Source organism: Gallinula chloropus (assembly GCF_964237585.1).
Source record: "Gallinula chloropus genome assembly, chromosome: 1".
In the NCBI taxonomy this organism is placed as follows: domain Eukaryota; kingdom Metazoa; phylum Chordata; class Aves; order Gruiformes; family Rallidae; genus Gallinula; species Gallinula chloropus.
Window position 1 is genome coordinate 107731951 of NC_140085.1, and position 16233 is coordinate 107748183.

The following is a 16233-nucleotide window of genomic DNA, read 5'->3' on the forward strand; positions in this document are numbered from 1 at the left end:
TGCCAAACGCCACCATTCTGGTGAATGACAATATACAGAGTGCTGAAATCACTCTAGCCTCCCCAAAGAAACTTTATTGATTCCCTGCTCTCATTTCTTCTGCTAAAAGAAGTGCAGATATAACTGCCAGTTGGCCTGGTGATCAGTCCCGCTTCTCCCACAGCCCAGTGCTGAAGAGCCACGTGTCAACGCACACATTACCCATGTAAGAGTTGGTCACTATTTTCTCAGGCTTGCTGGGTGCATGTAGAGACTCAAGAGCAGTGGTTCTCCAGGCACACTGAAAATGAGATGGAGCGGGTGGGGTCCATCTCACCTACCTTCAGGCATCTGTGTCGTACAGCGTGAGGGTGTAGGACAAGAACAGAGGGTTAGCATAGGTTTCAATGCCTGTGCTGAAGACACCTCTGTAATCTCCCAACACAGTGACAAAGTAATGTCTTTGCCTCTCTAAAAATGAGGCAAATCACAGAATCACAAGGTTGGAAAAGACCTTTAAGATTGAGTCCAACCGTTACTGTCCTATGCTAAACCATACCCCTAAGTAATTGATCTATCTTTTTTTTTAAACACATCCAGGGATGGTGACTCAACCACCTCCCTGGGCAGCCTGTTCCAGGCCCTGACAATTCTTTCAGTGAAATTTTTTTTCCTAACATCTAATCTGAACCTGCCCTGGCACAGCTTTGTGCCATTTCCCCTTGTCCTGCCTCCTGTCACCTGGCTGAAGAGACCATCGCCCACTTCCCTACAACCTCCTTTCAGGTAATTGTAGGTGGTGATAAGGTCTCCCCTCAGCCTCCTCTTCCCAAGGCTAAACTGCCCCAGCTCCCTCAGCCACTCCTCATATGGTTTGCCCTCCACCGAACCACTGCTGCTTGTTATTGAGTTAGTTTCCATGAGATCTGCATGACTGGGTAAGATTTGGGGGAGGAAAAGAAGAAATGAGGACTATTTGATGAGTTTCCAGAAGTCAGAGATATGGAAGACAAGGAGTTAATGAGATTTCTTTGAGCTGAGAAATTAAAGGCCTGAGAAGCCAGCAGCAAGGTCCACCTATCTCCACGGGAAGGAGAAGAAGCTGTGGGAACACAACAGACCATATCCCTTATGTGAAGATTGGACAGGACTGCACGTGCATGAGTCTCACTTGCTATAGGGCTGGACTGTACATGGCTGCCTACTCGAACCTGGGACATGCTGTGATAGCTGATGGCTAAAGTGGGCAGACAACATTACAAAAAGAAGTGCTCTGTCACATCTCTTCCTCCTCTTCCTCATGCATCTCTGGCATGAGAGAGCAGCTATACGTAATTCCTTCTCTGGCCCTGGACAGCCTAAGGAGCTCTTCTTGGGCAGGCTATGATTTCCTAGCCCCAAACAGTCCTGTGACACTGTTCAAGGTATTGCAAAGACATCAAGAGCAGTGGCCCAAGAATCTCATTTCAGTCCTCCAACTCAGCTGTGCTTTTTGCCACAAGCTGAGCAGGTGCAGAGACTGTGACATTGCCTGGCTGTAGATGAAACCTCTCCTATTTTACACAGATTTGTGTGAGTGAGCAGTCACACTGCACTCTTGCACAGTTTTTAATTCATTTTTTGGTTATGCATTTGTCCTTTTGTATATTTTGTATTTCAATAGTAAAATTAGTTAGGCACATCACACTGTTGCAAAAAAAAGCACCGTTTTGGTTTTAGATCATACTGGTTTTATAGTAGGACTGTGTGCAGTACAGGTGTTAATCCTGTATGTCAACTCATACTTAATCTTCCTCCTTGTTCAGTGGACAAAGCTTTAAAAAAAGAGTAATAAGAAAATATTCTTACAAAAAGAGTAAGAGAGAAGTTGTCTTGACATTTGGGAGGGGCGCAGGGGGGAAACAACAACAACAACAACAAAACCTTGCAATATTCATGTTGTGTTACGTAGACCACCCATGAAATATGCATGAAAAATTAAACAAGGTACAAGAAAAAACACATACCTCTGGAAATTGGATGCTTTCATTTAAAAGACAAGTCTTTATCTAGCAAGTAAAACAGGAAACTGGTAAGAGCTAGATGCGTCCTCAGTCACTATCATTTTGGGGAGGGCTCACTGCTGGCTGCACCTCTCTATAAACCTGACTGAAGCTGTGCCTTCGGGCCACCAGAGAGCTGCTTTCTCATGCTTTCTCAGATGTTATGCAATATACAACATGCACTTGAAATACCAGGTGGAGACATTGCTTAGCAAGCACTAACCTAGTTGTGAAAGAGCCTCAGCTTCATTTCCTTCAGCCAAATGTAATTGCTTTGCTGACGGTGAAGCCATTCTTTTGAGTATCCAGTTGTCCAATAAAAGTCATTATCAGTCAGGACAGCATCTGATAGATAACTTCCCCCAGAATAACAAGTATAACATCCATATCTTTGCCATGCTCCCAAAACAAACCTCATGGAAAATATTATCCTGCACATTTAGGACAAGTCTTCCCAGAACTTCAGGAAGAGCAGCAGGGCAAGAACACAAGTGTTCCCTTGCTCATTCAAAAGTGTGTGGCTGCTTTTACCCCAAAATGCCATCCTAGTTACTATTAATCATTAGCCTATGAATATGAGAGGGTCTGATCCATTGATAAGAGATATGTTTCCATTAAGAAGGCCATGTCAGCATAGATGATAAGGTATGCCAATCTCTAGGAGACTACTGACGAGTCTGCAAAAAAGTGATTCCCAAATTGCACCAAGGCAATCTACATGATATCTAATGATATCTACAATCTAATGATATCCACAAGCATGTTCTTTGCTCAGATGTCCTCCATCATCTGCGCTAAATTTTCTAACCTTCTGGTTGATCTAGAAAGACCCACATTGACAGGATTAATTCAACACTCTGTTGTTTAATTAAGAAAGGACAGAATTTCATCACTGACAATGAGGATGCTCTCATTACAGATGTACCCATGCTGATGTATGTATCCTACTCTATCTGATGGACATGTCTTTGTATTTTTCCAAATGTTGCCAAACAGAGAGGTTTAGCCGACTGTCCTCTGCCATCCCTGAACACTGGGCAGACGCTTTAGAAGAAGTTATCCCAAGGAACCTTCCCCCAGCTGTGTTTGTCCCTTGTCCCCTAGTTGTGGCTGCAGGTGGATCGGTCACCACTCTGTGACCAGGCTCTGTCTTGGCTTTGGCAGGCTGGCATTCTGCAATTGTGTTGGGCCCTGGTAAAGTACCAAATATACCCCTGTATGCCTTTGTGTTGGTAACCACAAATGTAGCACGCAGCACCAGATACACTTGAATGGCTGGTCTGGGCAGGGGTACTGCCAGTGTGGGAGGAGGAGGTGGATTACAGTGTGGCAGAATCAGGGAAACTGGTAAAAATGTGTTGTGTTCATTTGTTGCTGTGTTATGCCGTACATGGCAGGTGAAATTCTGCAGTGCTGATAGGCTGGTAGGTGGAAAAAGAACATGGAACATGGTCATGTAATGCTTAATATCAATAAAATCCCCACAAATATGGAAGCAATTATTTGCACTGTAGATGTGAGCCAGCTGGCTGTGACCATGGCTGCAGCCGAACATTAAATATGCAGCAGTTACTGAGCTGCAGCTCACTGTGAATGATATACCTCCCCATTATCCCTCCTTGTGTAGACAAGCCCATAAAGGGGAGGGAAAAAAAAGAAAAGGAGAAAAAAAGAAAGAAAATCTGAACTGAGTGTACAGTCTACTTAAATGCTTTCTAAAGAGTGTTTGCGAGTCTGTTTTGAGCTTCAAAGATTTTCAATTTAAAAGTTTTATTTTTTTCTTTTATGTTTCAATCAAGAGAAATTATATTAGGTTGAGCCATGTGCAGGTAATTACAGGCTCCCTTCTAGAGGCCTTGAGATACATACAGACAACAGAATATGGAAGTTTGCTGTCTTTAGGTGTAAGTTAAAGTTCTCTGTGCATAACAAAAGTATTTTCCTTGTGATAAAGAAAACCGAGTATTGAAGAATATATATATCTCTTGCTCTACTTAATTCATTTCTTTCCAGACCAAGGCACTGCTTGGATTAAGAAAATCATGTAAAAAATTTATCTTACAATCTGTTTATGGGCAAAAATATTTTTTAAAAGATTATACAGCACAATGGCATGGTTTTATCTAGAGCTATTATAGTTAAACTCATTCTGAATGTGGAGTTGTAGTTATGGGAGAAAAGAAAAAGACAAAAGGATGAGAAGATGATAGGAGTTTTCTGAGAAATGTGCATTCAGTGGAGGGGGGGGTCTCTCTTCGTAGTAATTTCAACCATCACGACATGCATTGTAACAGTATATGATCAATTTTTGTAATTCTTAATATCACATAAGTCTTAATGTCCCACAGCTGTCATGAAATGCTTTTCTTTTGGTAAAGGCAATGGTTAAATTGAAGAAGGGGAGGAAATCGATTTTTCATTTTTTTCCTATTGCCAATATTTTATAAATAACCAATTTCATTGGCTCCCTATTTGTGATGTATTGTGCCCCCCCCCTTTATTTTAATTTAAATTACTACTGCTAATGTGATTCTGGCTGTAACAGAGAATATATATCCATACACCAATGTCATTATTAATCTAAAAAATTCACAGAACTCAAAAACATATGCAGTAATTGACACTACTGACAAAGTTTCAGTTTAAAATAAGTACGTATTTCTGGGGGCATTTCCACACCAGCTGATAGTTATCTGGTTCTTACACTGAAATTTAAATCAGTTGCCCGAAGGCAATGATAGTAATACCCTGTTAACCCATGCCACTCCACGCAGACCCAGGCCGGTGGCTTTCCTGCGGCAGGGCGCCACAGCTCCAGGCAGGCAAGCAGGCAGAGCTGGCTGAGCAGGGCTTGCCAGCCGACGGATGGGGAACAGGGTCGTCCAAGAAATAAATGTATGGAGAGGTGCTTGCAGCAGAGTATTTCAGAGGTGGGATGGGGGATTAAGGCAAACCATGCTCTCACCACGCGCACCACCCGCCCTTGATGTCTTTGTGGGGTCAGAAGCTAACCGAGCAGCTCTTCCCTCTCATGCCAGAGTCCACCACAGAGTGCAATCATGCAGGTGCTCAGCTGCAGGGAATCACCGTGGGTTTTGTGACAACCTTTCTTCAAAGCAAGCAAAGCCTGGGGTGTTGGTAGGGTTAGTGTTAGCAGTGATGTGGTTGTTGTCTATGTGTGGAGTCAAGGCTTGGTGGCTTTTTTGGTGTTCAGGATGAGTTAAGTCTCCAAACAGACTTAAAGAGACTGACAAGCAGAGTTTTCTTTCTCCAGTGTAATCTGTGTGTGTGTACAGTAAGTGCTGCTTTTAAAATGTGAAAACTTGTTTACTCAGTGTTTGGTAGGTTTTTCTGCTATTATTGCTATGTAGTATATGAGTTATGACAGGACATGTTCTGGCAGCAAAATTTTGTTTCCACTTGCATAACTGTAGGAGTCATAAATTGGTGGAGAAACATATATTTTATTTTTTTTTCTCTCAAAGGAAGCTGTATCCTGATGTCCCATCGAAAAGATCTTTGGCAATGATCCTAATGATTTTGGAGGGAACTAGATGGGGCCCTTACAAGCCTCTTAAAAAAATGCCTTTTAAATGTTTTCAATGTGTATCTGTTTTGGTAATGCCCCTTCTGATAGCTTTTGTCTTGATGAAATAACTGGTTTGAATTATTCTGCATTAAATTAAGATTATTGTAGACAAACAGAAATAACATTTTTTTTTTTTGCCTTTTTCTGTAAGTAGGGATATCCTTTCTCTAGGTGTATGGTATTGGGGTTTGTTTTCTTTGGTTTTTTTTTTCTCTTAAATCTATTCCTCTGTCCCTCCTAGCTCCTTTTCTTTATTTTTTTTTCCCCACCACCGAACACTTCCTGGCTCACAAAATTTCCCTGTGTGTGCACTATTGAAAACTCCCTCCCTTCCTAAATTACAAAGCAAGAAGAGCAACTGAAATCTGTGACTTTCATTTATTTTGGGTTACTAGACAGAGATGTACAACCCATAGACTGGAATAGCACTTCTGTCGTTTAACATTGAGACAGTGTTTTGGCCAGTAGCTGTCTGCGGTCTGGGCTATGGTAAGGCATGGGTATATATGCTTCATAGACCTAAAGATGTAAAGGCTTAATGGAGCCCCTGTAACACTCCCACCTCTTGCTGCACACTGAAAGCTGCAGTTTTAGAAGACTACAGCTATGACTGTAGGGAAGAAACAACAATGTAGGTGAGTAAGACTATGAAATAAAGACCTGAACTCTGGAGAAGGAAAAGAGGCAGCTTAATGTAGGTTTTATGGTTTGATGAAAAAAAGACAAGCCTTGTTCCTTTATCTTTCCTGGTATGAAGTAATAGCACTAAGAGCTGAAAACCTGTTATTTTTCCTAGCCTGGGATTCGCAAAGCTTTTTTTTTTTTTTTTTTTGAAATGCAAAAAATTGGCTTCTACATTGGGGTAAAAGGTATTTGGATGCTCTTTGAAACATGTCTACCTGGCGCTATGGCTTAAGGCATTAGCTTTCTGTAAGAGGCTGAATTGATCCCCTTCCATATGACAGGTGAAATCAGTCAGGAGGGAGTACTTGCTCTGCTGTAACCCTGGGCTAAGTGCCAGAGTGTGTTGTGCAGATTGTGCCTGACCATGGGCACCTTCATTAAGTGCAAGACAACCTCTGCACTTCTGATGGTACCTACGCTGTGGGCTGAGGACAGATGTTGTGTTTGCCTGTCGAATTTCAGGGAGCAGTTCTACCAAAGGGTTTGAAGGAACCTAAAAGGACGTGGAGTTATGCTGAGGACCAAGCCTTGCTTTTGATTAAAGTACAGCAGAGTCAGTCAAAAGAACTCCAGTGTAAATACTAATTATGTTCTTGCTCTCTTGTGCTTTCTGTAAAATACTTAGGTCTTTCTATCCATCGTTTATTGCTTTGTGACTGAATTTTTATTGTCTTTGCTTGTCTGGGATGTGAAATACACTAGGACAGAGAAATTATTTATAGAATTTGGTACTGGATCTGCATGGCTGTAATTCTTTCCAATTTACTTGCTTGCTTTTTTTAGTACTGAAGTGCCCACACATGAATTTCGTCTTCTGAGCATAAAATGATTACATGAACTTCAAACACACTTGCAAGTTCAAGTCAAATGAAAGTTACATTTGCATGACTGTTAAAACAAATTTTTAAAGTGCATTATTTAAATGGCCGTGGATCTGCTGATGTTGCGTTCTTCACTGTATGCACTCTGCAAAAGTGATCTTCAATGGAGACTCATAAGTTCCACTTCTAACTTTCTTTTAATGCACTGAAAACGCAAATTGAGGTAGCTAGTGTCTCATTTCATGGTTTCCTGCTGTATTGTATGATATTCCAGATACAGGAGCACCTCAAAGGAAAAATGAAGCTTGTTAATGGTGGAACTAAAGACGTGGTTAGAAATTATAAAACAAGACAAACACGAGTGCCTAATTCTGTGCTAAGGAAACCAAGTAAAGGCCCCGCTGCTGTTTACAGTATCTGAGGAGGGGCTATTGAACCATTCAGTTCAATGGGACTCCATGCAAGCACAACTGTGCCCCCATGTGGATATCAACATAGCTTTAGAGATCACACCACCTCTTTCACGGGGGACTAGACCCCAAAATTCTTGCTGGTTTCAGTGAAGCTGGAACTATGTCTGAAAATTTCTGCTTTGAAGATCCCTTCAGGAACAGACTTTGTGCTCTGGATGCAGCTAGGAGAGAGAAGACTGTTGTAAAAAGAGAAGGGGGGGGGGTGTGTGTGTTCTTTTTTCTTCCTTTTTTTTTTAATGGCTTTGCTTGCTTTCCACTTCAGATGCAGATGCTGGTGTTCTTTTTATTTAACCAAATTGCTTTTTTTCCTTTAACTCACACCCTGTACTTTCAACGGCTGCTGCTTCATTTCTTAATAATAGGCCAGCTGCCTCTTGTTTTTATGTGTCTTTGTTGATGCATTACCTAGCTATGCCTCCTGAGAGTTTGCTTGCTGAGGCTTTGTAATACCTGCTGGAAACAGTTTTAGGGAATATATCACTTTACAGAGCAACACCTATTTAGTTTCTATTCCATATCACTGAAAGTGCCCTTTGAACAACTTAAGCTTAAAAATAAATTTAGAAGCAGAGAGTGTGGCATTAAGTTAAAGAGTGAAACAAGATCTTGCCCTGGAATTTTAAAAATATGTATAAAGAGAAATTCAGCGGGTGCTGTGATAGTCTCTGTTAACAACAAAGTGAGGATGAGATGACCCCCCTCTTACATCCCTGATGATGTGCATGACTCTAGTATCAAGTTCCAAAATGTACTCCCCTTATCTTGACATCTATGGCTGGATGAAAATAGAAGCCAAGGTTTTGACTGAAAAACCCTCCAAATTGGAGCACTGTAGGAATTATGTTAGAAAAATCTTAAATGTATGGTGAGCCATCCTACACTGCTGTCTTTCAAAGGTCTTTTATTTAAGTAAAGAGCAAAGCCGTGAGCATTTGGAAAAACCTGCCTGGAGAGCAATTTCCATTCCTACTACAAAGAAGGGGAGGCAGAAACCCCCCTTCCCTTCAGACTTGCAAGCCTAAAGAGAGCTTAATTAAAGTAAATCAAAAGGAGAAACAGGAATAAGTAGTAAGAGAAATTAAATATTTCTCTATGCTTAATAGACCAAGTGCTTTCACTTCGGACTTGCAAAAGCCCCCCCCGCCCCCCCGCCCCCCCGCCCAAATGGTGTTGTGTTCATATAAAACTATTGAATTTCCAAATATAAATAGAAAACTATTGGCAGCGTTCTGGTATGCTTTTTTTATCCTGAGCCTAAGAAGTGAGCGGCAGTGAATATGTGAGCTTTTCTTGGTGAGCCCAGAGGGACTCCTTCACTGGGGTTTCAAACTCTGGGCAGCTTTGTTGCTGTTCCTCCAAAGAGGGCCATCTAAAGTACAAAAGGCCCAATGGTTTTGGCTTAGAACAGCATTGGTCTCCAAAGGTGTTATTCTCACTCCTGTTGAGGTAGTTAGGGAATGTCATGCAGATTCCTGGGAGAGCAGGACTGAACCTTCAGCGTAGCTGCCTGCCTGGAGTAGCGCTTGGGGCCTGGCTTGAGCCCACCATGCTGCTTGGGCACCACAGTGCAGGGTGCATGTGACTGCAGACAGGATTACCTGTGGGGATGAATGGGGCCCTGGGTATGGGCAAGTCAGGCCTTCCACTTGAAACAGGGAATACATCTGTGTTCTTCTCTGAGTCATTTTGGATGGAAATAACTGCCCACTGGTGGAGGGCAGGGGGCAGGAAAACAATATAACATGTGTGTGTCTCAGCTATCTTGGGTGAAAGGCAGCTGAAAGAAATATAGCAGATACAGACACCAGCACCATAGAAGTCTTCTTGTCTGTTGGGCTATTAGTTGTCATGGACCAGTATCCTCTTGTTGGCAAGTTCCAGGTCTGTTGAGGACCTGAAAAGGAGAAGAGAAAAATGTTGCCACGCATTTCCACCTTCAAGTTTTAAATAGCATAGTTGGGTACTGAAAGTTAATCTAGAAAGTATTTGAAACTCAAAGAACACAGAAGCCTCTTTAGCCTGTGAAAGTTAGGAATAGCATTCCAAGTGAAATAATGTTAAATAGCTATGGTGCTCTGGCATGAAAGGAAACTGATTTTTTTTTTTTTTCAGCCTAAGCCATCAGTACAAGTGGAATTGTGACCATACCAACCAGATGACTGCATTTAATTCTGTGGGCCTATTTCTACTTAGATCTTCCCTTGATGGTCAAATAGTTGCAGTGGACCAGAAAAAAATAGTTTTGCAGCACAGCAGACTCTACTAGTCATTCTGCAAACGGCAGCTGAAATTCTGTGGCAAAAATCATTAGAAATCAATGGTTCTTTTTATTTCTTTCAACCTTCGCTCACTGCCACAAAGAAGAAAAATCTGAGCAGTTGATAAGCTGGGGTAGTATTTGGAATACAATGAGTATTTCTTTAGTGCTAAGCTTTCAATAACATTTAAAGTAAAGACTAGTTGAACATGTTACGATTTAGACTGTAAGGGTAGAAAGCTTGCAGTAGGTACTGATTGCATTATGCTAACACTGAAAATAAAGTTTAACTAGCTTTAAGCAAAGTGGTGACAGATGATATATGTTTACCAATAGTTTATAAGCAGCGAACTGTGTGTTATGTTTTTTGAGGAGCATTGTTGGGCAGCAGAGAAATCTGGTGCCTTGTGACAGTGTGCTGGACCAGGTGGAAATGCCTAAAGGATGGTGAAAAACTTGGAGTAGTTTGAGAGGGAAGGAGTGGTTTTGAGAGACAATTATTTAATAGCTGGGTACCCTGATGTTTTTCAAGACAGGCATACAGGAGGGAGGCATTTCTCAAGAAATACAAATCAAGTCAAGTCCAGAGGAAGCAGGAAGAAGTCTTTTATTTATTTTTTTTCTGAATCTTACAGTACCTCCTTGGAAGTTGTTGCAACTAAACCAACCACTGAAAGCAGCCCTCAGATAAAGGGAGTACCCTGCGGGGAGATGACAACAGATATATTATTTTTTTTTCCCCTAAAAGACTTCTTTTTAATTTTCTTATTCTTATGCCACAGATGTTTAAAACTTTTTTTGTAGTGGAGCTGCTCCAGCCCCCTAATCATCTTCATGGCCCTCCTCTGAACCCTCTCTAACAGTTCTATATCTTTCTTGTATTGGGGGCCCCAGCTCTGGACACAGGACTCCAGATGGGGCCTCATGAGGGCAGAGAAGAGAGCAACAATCACCTCCCTGTCCCTGCTGGCCACCCCTCTTCTGATGGAGCCCAGGATACCATTGACCTTGTGAGCTGCAAGAGCACACTGCTGGCTCATGTTAAGTCTCTCATCTAACAGAATCCCCAAGTCCTTCTCAGCAGGGCTATTCTCCAGGAGCTCTTCTCCCAGTCTGTATCTATGTCTGGGATTCTTCTGGCCCAAGTGCAACAGCTTACACTTGGCAGTGTTGATCCTCATTAGGTTCACCCGGGCCCATCTTTCCAGCCTGTCAACTATATCTGTTTCTTCTTGAGAACAACTGGTGCGGCAAACCAGTATATTATGAAACTGCTTGATGTGTCAAGAAAACCTATGAAAGATGGAGTACTGGGAGAAGAAGGCTTGAGGGTTGCTTCCATGTTCTCTCTTCTCTCATTTTCTTTTCACATCTGATTTTTTTTTCTGCTTCTATTCCCTCTTATGGTAAATGTCCACAGCCAGAGAACCTGGTGTAGGTGGTTCATGTTCTGGTGCTGTCACATGAATCTCTGCAGCATGTAACTGGTTGTGCAGGTGCTTGAGAGAACTGCACAAGGCTCATGAGCATGCAGCTTTCTTCCACACATATAACTATAGATGTTAAAAATCCAAGCTATTTAAGCTACTATAAAAAATTAAAAGCTTATAGCTACCCTGATGTCAGTTTCTGAGATGCGTTGCTTTGCCATGTAGAACTGCATGTGTACAGTGGTGGAGGTGAAATAGATTTGAGGCTTTGGTAACTTTATTCTGGATATCTGATGTTCTGAGATTCACCTGTTTCGTTGCCGTGCTTCTTGGATCTTCTTTGAGAAACAGTCAACTTGCTGCCTCCACCTTTCTTTCTGTAACATTGTCACCTACTTATTCATAGAGAACATCTGGTTGTCCAAAGAAACTTTCCTGTTGTGACTGTGTGGTTTCTTTTGTGGTATCTCTTAATTTTTGTTTCGTGTTGTAAATGTAGGGTTAGTTTAGGACCATGAAAGCAAATCCTATGGCATTGAGTCATTTAAGGCTTCTGATTTTCTGGTTAAAAAAAAAAAAGTCAAATCCTTCAATAGTGCCACTCTGGAATTCAACATGATATAGCAAAATCTGTAGCTCTTTTAAATCTATATGCTTTATTATTTTAAAAACATTTTCTACCCCTCTTATGGGTTAAGGGTGAGAAGGTCTGACTGTGGCATGTCTGATCTGTACTTTATTGCTAAATGCCCCATAAACTGTTCATCAAATGTGAGTCACTGTGAAATGTGTTCTCTCTAGATATATTAAGTGAATTAAGGCTTCTGTCTAGCTGCAGTATCTCCCATTAAGGATATCTAAGATAATGGAAAATAGTGATCTAGGATAGTCATATCTATACTTTTCCCAGCCAACTGCAAGCCTACTTTGTGTCGGGGAAGCTGTTCCTTCATTATTTTCACAGGAAGTTTTTCTCCACTTGGTTCGTACTTTGACAAATGCACGGATTTCACAGCATCATTGTTCCCTTTTCTCACCTTTTCTATTTGATTTTCTTTCAATTCTGACATGACTTCTGCTGATCTTTAACATAAAGGAGTAGAATTGCCCTGTCTTCATGTGGTTGGGGGAAAAAAAAAAGCTTTTGGCATGAAAAGCTTCTTTTGTAAGTTGCTAATAGAAGCAAGAAATATGCTGATCCAACCACCTCATTTGAATAACCAGGATCACTTTCTGAAAGTGATTTGGCAGGAGCTTTGATAATTTATCTTCAACTGGGCATGCCCTTCCTCTGCCTCTCATATGGTTTGTTTCACCCTTTCTGCCTTCTGTGCCATCAGGAGCTGTAGCTGCATGTGCATCCTGCGCAGCACAGTGCAGGTGTTGTTTGGAGGAAACAGCATGTGACCGGTCCAGGGGTTCGCTAAGAGTACCGGTATCTTCTCTCTGCCTCCTGGGCCTCTGGAGAAAAACCTCTGTTAATGCAGCCACTCTTTCAAAATTATTTTTTTTTCAATCTGTGGATAGCAAAATGATATCTTCATTACATATTCACTTACTCCTGATATCCATATGTACCTGAGCACAGTGATGAGCAACATTTGTTGTGGGTTTTTATTTTAGACTTTATTATGTAAAGCTGCATCAAGAGTGCATCAGCGTGATGTGACTCATGAGATGGTTGGGTTTCTGCAGCCCTTCTATCACTGCCTATGAATGTCTGTTTGTCCTTGGTTCTAGTCTGCTAGGGCTTTTTGAATGCAACCTTGTTATGGTTCAGAGGATTGTTACTGGTTACTAACTGTTAACTAATAGTTTAGCAGCCTAATCAATGAATTGTTCTCCTTTTTATGATTTTTTTTTCCTATCTCTGTCTGGCTACCCGTACACTGAATTCCAGGCTTAAATCTGGGGGGAGAAAAGTGGCCAAACATTCTAAATCCTCAATTTTATCTATTTATTTGACTGAAGTACTAGAGAGTATTTCTGACATTAGACTTATTTGGGATTGTATGTTCAGCCTAAAATTTATAAATAACTGCAATTTGGGAGGTGTGTGTGGGGAGGGTTGTTGTGGTTTTCTTTCCTAATGACCAGTCCATCTCTGTTGATGTGCCAGTGCTCCAGCATGGCTATCCTGTACATAAGATGGTGCTTCAGCTCTTATCCCCTGTATCTTGGCTTATGGTATTGCCTTAGCATGTGCTGCTCCATATGGTGCTGCTTCTGGTCTGAAATGTAGCAACTACACACTTTCTGCTCTTGATTTATTTCACCGAGAGGAAGCCAAAATGCAGAAATTAGTGTTTCTGAAACACTTTGTTTATTTCCCATGACTACCACTTTGAATGCATGGATTGCTTTGAAGAATACTTACATTTCAATCTTCCAGTAGTTTCAACTTCCAGCATCTTTGTCCCATCTTCCACTGGGGTTAAGTGGAGAAATACTGTCTGTTTGGTTGGGGTTTTTTTAAGCAAGCACCCTCCCCCTTACCCCCTCCCCCATCCCAAATTTTTCTACCTTTCCTACACATTTGCAAATAAATGCTTAACTCCTCGACCTCCTGTGCTGAGCAAATGTTGAAATAAATCCCCTCTTTGTGGTTTTCTGTAATCACTCAGAGCAAGGGAGCCTTCAGGAACTATTTCTCTTCTGAACAGTTAGAAATTCGACATCAAATTTGTTGTACAGTGCAAGGGTTTGTTTTAGACTTATTGCCCCTCTTTGCTGGGATACCCTCTTACAGCTCCTAGCCTTAATTTATTTGGGCTATACAACTCTAATAATATTCTAGATAGATAGCTTACCTAACTGTAAAGGTTGCTTATAATATTCTTTACTCTGTTTTCTATACGTGGATCATCCTTGGACTTGATCTCACCTTAAATCTGTGGCAAAATCGTCTTAAACATAAGGCTAAAATGGTGCAATTTGGGGGACTTAATTATTATTGTGCTGTACATGCAGCAGACTGGCATCCCATTATTGACTGTTCCATAAAAAGACACCTGGTTGGATGTTAACAAGGGATTAAAGCAGAAGAATATGTTTGCAATTTGTGATTGGAAAGCATGTGTCTTTATCCTGATTTGACTTTAATTTGTGATCTGATTGTTTTACGTTTTGTGGTGGGTTTTGATTTTTTTTTTACTTTCCAAAGAAAGCAAAATTGTTATTGCTTTGCATCAATTTACAAAGCATTTTGAAGCTCTGAATGTAGGTCTATCTGCAGGAGTGGTACCACCTTCTCTGAGTGTATTTCAGGCTTCTCTTGAGCTACCTTTGAGTAAAGTTTTCAAGACATAGATAGAAATTTTTTCCTTTTTGTAAGATGAGCTTCAACCACCTGCACAAGGAGGGAGATTTAAGCTTACCATAGGGCTGAACCAACAGAGAAATATGAAATGTTGGGTCTCATATAGGCCTACATCTTGTTCTGTAGTGACGGACTTTCTAGGGACCAGATTCATGTGGAGTCAGGCTGTTGAATCTGCAGCACACGCTACTGCTGTTTCATGACCTGTTTTCTTGAATGAGTGTCAACAGTTGTCCTGTACAAAATTGTATTCCCTGCCCCTGGGCAGATTCACACCTCATCACTCACATCGTGTAATAGCTGCAAGTACACAGTGTTCTTACGTTGGGAAAATTATATGAAACTTGTGATTTTTCTCCTATTCTCCTAAAAACTATATTTTCAGGCCTGGAGTATGAGAGGACGGTTGGACAACTTCTCTATAAAATGTATTTTAAAAAAAAAAAAAAGTTGGGGCGGGCAACAAACCTCGTCTTATCTTCCAGATTTTAAATGTGTTTTGTCTGCTATGTTTTCTAGTTGTCTCTGAAAAAATGTAATATAGGAAATTGTAATTTAATATTTTTATCAAGTGGTATTTTGGTCTTGCTCATTTCAGTTTAGTTTTTCAATATCCACTGAATATAAGATCCCATTTTCTTTTGTACTGCTGGATCCATAGTATCATGGTAATTGTGACTAGTGATTCTGTAACCTTAGAGCTTATTTCAGTAAAATTAATGCTTTTTTCAAGAAACTTCAACTTTTGGTGTTGAGCCTGACATGTTGCTTAGTGCTAGGATTTGAATCATGAACCTCAAAAGATGAGGGGGAAATAGTCTTTGGCAAATACAGTTAAAGAATTAGAACAAATGCAGCATATGAAATTGCTCTGAAGTTTTTGTACAGCATCTGTTTCAAAGCAGTGTCATTGTATTAGTAAAGCTGAAGGGTGATAAATGGCAGCTCCCTATGCTCCTGTATGCTTTAATGTGCATAATGCAAATATATACCACAAGTTAAGCCCAAGTGCAGCATTGCCGATTTTTTTTTCCCCAGATGTGTATTCATATAAGAAAATTATAGTTGTTACATGAGTGGGAGAAATTTGCATCTCTTATCCACCTCTAGTAGGAATGGCCTCAATGGTTGTTTTCTGTTGTTTGCTTAGTTTGTTTTCTGTTCGATACATGGAGGGTTCGTATAGGAAGCAAATTTTAAAAGTTTGTGTTATTCTTCAAGATTCTGCATAGAAGCTACCTGCAATAAGCATTTCTTGGCTTTGAGATAGCTAAAAACATTTGTCCAGGTTGTCTTTTTCCTGTATTTTAAATGACAGTAGACATAATACATCTATTTTTTTCCTAATTATTTTATTCCTTTTTTGGGGGGATGAAAGGGTGGAGGGTGATAAAAACACCTACTAAGTATTATTTTAATCACGAGATTGCTGATGCTGAAAACTTTAAAGAAGGCTCGCTTGGATTATTTTTCTTAATATGCTTAGTTATCCAGTGAAGTCTTTGTCCTTGAATCATGTTTACTCAAAGGACAAAACTCTTCTGTCTCCGTGAATTTTCAGTTCATCTTTGAGAGTCCCTCTTCAGGTTTGACTGATCAGGTTGACTTATGAGTGTCATGTATACAAATCCTAGTCTGT